We start from the raw sequence: 7,641 nt of genomic DNA, 5'->3' as shown, positions 1-7,641 counted from the left end.
CAAAATACTGCGGATGCTAGAAATCTGAAACTAAAATAGAAAACACTGGAAAAACTCAGCAGGTCTGACAGCATCTGTGGAGAGAGAAACAGAGTTAATGTTTCAAGTGTGTATGAGACTTCTGAAGAAGCAGGTGCTCGTGGCTTAAGAGAGGCCTAGGTAAGTAACTTCAGCAGCTCTCTGGAGGCCTGTGATCATTTCCCCTTGGCACAAGACAGAACAGATGCTTAATTGTATAGTAATCAGGCTGCTAATCCTCCAGGAATTTAAATGAATCCCTTGAACACTGCTGTGAACAATCAGATAAAAAGAAAGACTGACATTTAGATACATTTTTCATAAGAATCATAAGAACGAGGAGCAGGAGTAGGCCATTCAGCCCCTCGAGCCTGCTCTGCATTTAATACAATCATGGCTGATCTCATCTTGGCCTCAACTCCGCTTTTCTGCCTGTACACCATAACCGTTCAACCCATTGCTGATTAGAAATCTGTCCACCTTTTCCTTAAATTTACTCAGCCCCAGCATCCACCATGCTCTGGGGTAATGAACTCCACAGACACACGACCCTTTGGGAGAAGTAATTTCTCTTCCTGTCTGTTTTAAATCTGCTATCCCTTATCCTAAAACTATGAGCTCTTGTTCCAGATTGTCCTTCAAGAGGAAACATCCTCTCCATGTCCACTTTGTCAATCCCCCTTATCATCTTCATAGAATCATAGAATCCTACAGTGCAGAAGGAGGCCATGAGGCCATCAAGTCTGCACCAACCACAATCCCACCCAGGCCCTTTCCCCATAACCCCATGCATTACCCTAGCTAGTCTCCCTGGGCAATTTTAGCATGGCCAATCCACCTAACCTGCATATCTTTGGACTGTGTGAGGAAACCGGAGCACCCGGAGGAAACCCACGCAGACACGGGGACAACGTGCAAACTCCACACAGACAGTGACCCAAGACGGGAATCGAACCTGGGTTCCTGGTGCTGTGAGGCAACAGTGCTAACCACTGTGCCACCGTGCCACCCATCTTATACCACTTGGTGCCTCAAAGCACTTTACAATCAATGAAATACTTTTTGAAGTGTAGTCACTGTTGTAACGTAGGAACTGTGGATGCCAACTTGTGCACAGTAAGCTCCCACTCCCAGCAATGTGACAATGAGCAGATAATCTGTTTGTGAGATGTTGATTGAGGGATAAATATTGGCCAGGACACTGGGGTAAGCTCCCTGCTCTTCTTCTAAATGGTGCCGTGGGATCTTTAACATCCACTCGAACAGGGCCTCATCCAAACGAGTGCACCTGTGGCAGCGCAGCACTCCCTCAGTACAGCACTGAGGCATCACCATTAACTTACGCACTAAAGCACTGGAGGGGGACTTGAACCCAGGGGACCTTAGGTCTGAGGTAAGAGTGCCACTAAACGAGGCACAACTGATCCAGCAATCAGGGAGAAAAATCAAGGATGTTAAAAAGTTATGCTGTTTATTTTCCAATTTTAAGTTATGAAATCATTGGCAGCTCACCCTGCGTATAACACCGACAAACAGAGGTCCACCCTAAGTTGCTGACACAACTCACTTGCAGCACCTTTTGATCATTTATTCATCAATTACGGTTACAAGAGTCATAAGTTGCAGAAGTAGTTCTGTGGTCATACTTTGAGGATCAAAGTTGCTAAAAAAAAAAGAAATGGATAACAACATAGTCAAGTGAGTCCGGCTGCCAATGCTGCTGAAGAAATACGTGCAAAAGAGTTGCAGAATTAAGCTGTGCAAGGTGTCAATAACTCCCCCTTTCTGCTGTCACATCTCACCATGATGGGCACATGCTGCTGCTCATCACACAATATGTGGCACAGATGGTGTGGAGGTGCAGAGCTTTGCTTTTTTTAGTCTGTGCTGGAAATAACGTTTCTATTACAGTAATAAAGGCATCAAATGTCAAGAACGGCTGTGTTACTCCAATGTTTGCCACTTTGCACTTGCCCCATTTTATTTCCCTCAACATAAGAAATAGGAAATAGGAGCAGGAGTAGGCCATCTAGCCCCTCGAGCCTGCCCCGCCATTCAATAAGATCATGGCTGATCTGAAGTGGATCAGTTCCACTTACCCGCCTGATCCCTATAACCCCTAATTCCCTTACCGATCAGGAATCCATCTATCCGTGATTTAAACATATTCAACGAGGTAGCCTCCACCACTTCAGTGGGCAGAGAATTCCAGAGATTCACCACCCTCTGAGAGAAGAAGTTCCTCCTCAACTCTGTCCTAAACTGACCCCCCTTTATTTTGAGGCTGTGCCCTCTAGTTCTAGCTTCCTTTCTAAGTGGAAAGAATCTCTCCACCTCTACCCTATCCAGCCCCTTCATTATCTTATAGGTCTCTATAAGATCCCCCCTCAGCCTTCTAAATTCCAACGAGTACAAACCCAATCTGCTCAGTCTCTCCTCATAATCAACACCCTTCATTTCTGCTATCAACCTGGTGAACATTCTCTGCACTCCCTCCAAGGCCAATATATCCTTCTGCAAATAAGGGGACCAATACTGCACACAGTATTCCAGCTGCGGCCTCACCAATGCCCTGTACAGATGCAGCAAGACATCACTGCTTTTATATTCTATCCCCCTTATGATATAGGCCAACATCCCATTTGCCTTCTTGATCACCAGTTGCACCTGCAGACTGGGTTTTTGCGTCTCATGCACAAGGACCCCCAGGTCCCTTTGCACAGTAGCATGTTGTAATTTTTTTCCATTTAGACATTAAACAGATTATCTGTCCTTTATCACATTGCTATTTGTGGGAGCTTGCTTCGCACAGGTTGGCTCCTACAACAGCAACTGCACTTCAAAAGCACTACATTGACTGTAAAGCACCAATGGGATAAGCTGAGGCCATGACAGGCGCTATATAAATGTAATTCTTTCTGCATTATTTATTCTTCCTCTGTTCTCCTCTCTCTCAAAATGTGAACTTTGCTTTTATTTTGTTTCTTGATCAGCATTCTGTTCTAGCCTTTAAAAGAACATTCCATACTTAAATTATTTTGTTTACTTCCACCACCCTGTCCATCCATACGTCAGAGCCTCCTTACTCCCACCATTCGATTGGGGAGGGGGTGGGGGCAGGGGGAGACACTGTACAAGAATTGCTGACTGGGTGCCCATTATATATTTAAGTGGTTGGAAATTGCTTTAAGAGCTGATCACATGATCTGATGGCAACATCATTAGATGTCAGGCGGCTGATTTATTTTCAATTTATCCTCTGCACAGACAAGAGCTCCTAGAATCAATCTGGTGTTGTTAGTTTGAATGTGTGATTCTCACCGGGCTCCTGCTGTGCCCGAGGGTCGGAAAACCCCAGGAAGATCCAGCCTCAAACGGACTTGCTCATTGCGGAGATAGTGCTCACTAATGACATGCTAATATATTAAGATGAGCTCTCTGCAGTGCCATGGCGAATTTCACACCACTCCGTCAGTGAGGAGCCGAGAAGATTGGAACTCGGAAACTCACCGACAAGAATTGCGCTCTCCAGATTTTGAGCGTTCATCACCATTCCCGCAGACAGAGCGTGTGGGCTCAAAATCATCCCCAACATCACTATTCACAGAAGAGCTTCAAACCCTCTGATGGCCTGATCACCAAACATAGATAAAAAGGTCATTAACCTCATTCCTGGAGAAAGCTGCTGTGTTTACTCAAATGTGAACAACTTCTCCGGAATATTTGAAATATTTGGCACTTTGGAAAATTTCTGAGAGACTTGAGAAGGTTATTGGGGGTAGACACAAATGGCGGAGCAGGCTTGAGGGGCCAAATGGCCTTCTTTGCTCCATTCTGTTTGTTTGGGCATATGTATGTAAGGTATAAACAAATACAAGACTTTCATTCAGAATTTATTAGATTCTGTTATAATTATTGCCAGGTGTAACGTAGGCTAATTGAAGTTTAGACAATCCTTAGGTGTTCGCAAGTTAGGAAGAGAGATCGACAGAACAGCTTTATCTCAAAGGGATAAAAATTGCTTGAGGCGGTGTCAAGATTTATGATTTAAAAATATGCAGAGGCACAGAAAGTATAGACGCAAGTCAACTATTAACTGTGCATTCTGAATTAAAAGTTCAAGGGTTCCAAATTAACAAGCTTTGAACAAGATAGTGATTGAAAATAAATAGCTCCCACACAGTGTAGCTAGTTGGTGCAAACTCCCACTGCAAGTATGCAATGCTGTGTTAAGCAATTCCTTCAAACGTAGGCTGGTTTAATATATGATTAGGAATGGAATTGAAGGTTACAGGTACAATTATAGGCTGCGATAAAATATGCCATAAAGAATGACGGTTCCACGACTGTGGGGAAGGAGGTGACATTACAATGGCTCTACCTAAACATGAACCTGGCGCCTTCACCTCCGAGAGGGATTTTGGAGGTGCACACTCAGGCAGCCAGCACCCTCCGCGGCGTGTGCTGCTCGGGGGGCACCGGAGAGGACACAGGGGACACAGATAATTCTACTCAGGGCCAGGGCTGGGGGGCCCAGAATCACCATTTTGGGGAGGGGTGGGTCAGGTGGGGTCACTTGCAGACCTTACCTTCCCTTCATGTCGGGACACCCCTTGCTTTAAAGAGATTGTGAAGGCTGGTATGCAGGCAGCGCTTCCTGTGTCCTCCTTCCTGGGTTTCTGTCCATAGTGCAGTCGAGGGAGTGCCCTTCCTTAATGGGGGCTGGCAAGAGGGTGGGAGGGACAGAGCACTGCCATTCTCAGGGATGAACAGACAGGGTGGAGGCTCTGTGGGTGAACAAAGTAAAATTTATTGCCAAACATTCAAAACAAAATGTTAACCTGTCTACACTAGTGCCGACATTCACCCATGCTCAGTAAGTACCTACGGTTTCTTAATCTTCCTGACATTCCCACTATGTCTGCAGCTGAGGTTGAGATGACCTGCTGACTTCCACGCCCTTTTACCTGAGATGACCCTGGGGGGCGTCCTCTCGAGGACCAGGACCTTGAGGGTCCAGGCCTGCTTTTGGGTAGCATAGATGTTTTAAGTTTAAAGTTTTTTTTAAAGTTTATTTATTAGTGTCACAAGTAGGCTCACATTAACACTACAATGAAGTTACTGTGAAAATCCCTGAGCTGCCACACGCTGGCGCCTGTTCGGGTACACTGAGGGAGAATTTAGCATGTCCAATGCACCTAACCAGCATGTCTTTCGGATTGTGGGAGGAAACCGGAGCACCCGGAAGAAACCCACACAGACATGGGGAGAACATGCGTCTGCTTCTCTCCGCAGTGTCAGTGGCTGGAAGTGTATCGTTCACAGGGAGGGGGATGTCAGATGGGCTGGAGATGCCCAGGGTCCCCTGGCTCATATCGTACTCATTCCTAAGATTAAAATGCACCGTGGACTCATTGCCTGCCCCTTGCTGTTTGTGGCAGTGATCCGGAGAGCATCCAGCCAGAGCCTCTGCCCCATAGAACCATTGCTGTCTCAGAGGAGGGTGAGCTCACGACCTCAGATGTGACCTCTGTGACCTCATCAGGTGTGTCATGACCCACAGTTTGAGAACTTCTAATTTACTGTGGGTTTCCTCCAGGTGCTCTGGTTTCCTTCCACAGTCCAAAGATGTGCAGGTTAGGTGGATTGGCCATGCAAAAGTGCCCCTTAGTGTCCCAAGATGTGTAGATTAGGGAGATTAGCCACGGTAAATGTGTGGGGTTATGAGCATAGGGCGGGGGAGAGGGCCAGGTAAGATACTCTGACAGAGAGAGTCGATGCAGAATCAATGGACCAAATGGTCTCCTTTTGCGCTGTAGGGATTCTATGATTCTATGATCTCCTTTTCCGACTTGACCCTTTCCTCTTTGAATTCTCAGAGCCAGAATTGATGGTTTCTTCACATCTTTTGACTGGTGGATCATTCAGAAATCACATCTTTTTACATAAGTAAGAGATTTGCATCTTGAATTTGCAGCATGATTCCCAATCCTTCCCTCTCCAAATGAGATCTGCTGGTAGGGGTATTCACAGACATCTTCAACCTCCCGTTACAACAATCTGAAGTCCCTATCTGCTTCAAGAAGATGACTATCATCCTGGTACCAAAGAGAAGCCAAGTAGCGTGCCTTAATGACTATCATCCTAAGGCTCTGACATCCATCATTATGAAGTACTTCGAAAGGTTAGTTATGGCACGAATCAATTCCGGCCTCCTGGATTGCCTGGATCCACCACAGTTCGCTTACCGCCGCAACTGGTCCACAGTAGGCACCATCTCCCTGGCCCTACACTCAACCCTGAAGCACCTAGATAACAAAGACATCTATGTCAGGCTTCTATTTATTGACTACAACTCAGCCTTCAACACCATTATTCTACGAAACTCATCTCTAGGCGTGACCTGGGCTTCGGCTCCTCCATCTGCTACTGGATCCTGAACCTCCGAACTCACAGACCACAATCAGTGAGGATAGGCAACAACACCTCCTCCATGATCATCCTCAACACTGGTGTCCCACAAGGCTGTGTTCTCAGCCCCCTACTATACTCCTTATACACCTATGACTGTGCGGCCAAATTCCCCTCCAATTCGATTTTCAAGTTTGCTGATGACACCACCGTAGTCGGTCGGATCTCAAACAATGATGAGACAGAGTACAGGAAAGAGATAGAGAATCTGATGAACTGGTGCAACAACAATAATCTCTCCCTCAATGTCAACAAAACGAAGGAGATTGTCATCAACTTCAGGAAGCGTAGAGGAGAACATACCCCCGTCTATATCAACAGGGACGAAGTAGAAAGGGTCCGAGAGCTTCAAGTTTTTAGGTGTCCAGATCACCACCAACCTGTCCTGGTTCCCCCATGTTGACACTATAGTTAAGAAAGCCCACCAATGCCTCTACTTTCTCAGAAGACGAAGGAAATTTGGCAGGTCAGCTACGACTCACACCAATTTTTACACATGCACCATAGAAAGCATTCTTTCTGGTTGTATCACAGCTTGGAATGGCTCCTGCTCTGCCCAAGACTGCAAGAAACTACAAAAGGTCATGAATGTAGCCCAATCCATCATGCAAATCAGCCTCCCATCCATTGACTCCATCTACACTTCTCACTGCCTCAGAAAAGCAGCCAGCATAATCAAGGACCCCACACACCCCGAACATACTCTCTTCTACCTTCTTCCATTGGGAAAAGATACAAAAGCCTGAAATTACGTACCAACTGACTCAAGAACAGCTTCTTCCCTGCTGCCATCAGACTTTTGAATCACACTAAGTTGATCTTTCTCTACACCCTAGCTATGATTGTAACACTACATTCTGCACTCTCTCCTTTCCTTCTCAATGAACAGTATGCTTTGTCTGTATAGCATGCAAGAAACAATACTTTTCACTGTATACTAATACATGTGACAATAGTAAATCAAATCAAAATCAAAATGAGATGATCTAAAACAATATTGGTGGCACAGTGGTTAGCACTGCTGCCTCACAGCGCCAGGGACTCAGGTCACTGTCTGTGTGGAGGCTGCACATTCTCCCCATGTCTGCGTGGGTTTCCTCCGGATGCTCCGATTTCCTCCCACAGTCCGAAAGACATGATGGTTAAGTGCAT

This window comes from Mustelus asterias, chromosome 15 (genome assembly GCF_964213995.1).
Source record: "Mustelus asterias chromosome 15, sMusAst1.hap1.1, whole genome shotgun sequence".
Taxonomy (NCBI): domain Eukaryota; kingdom Metazoa; phylum Chordata; class Chondrichthyes; order Carcharhiniformes; family Triakidae; genus Mustelus; species Mustelus asterias.
This window is presented reverse-complemented; position numbering follows the sequence as displayed.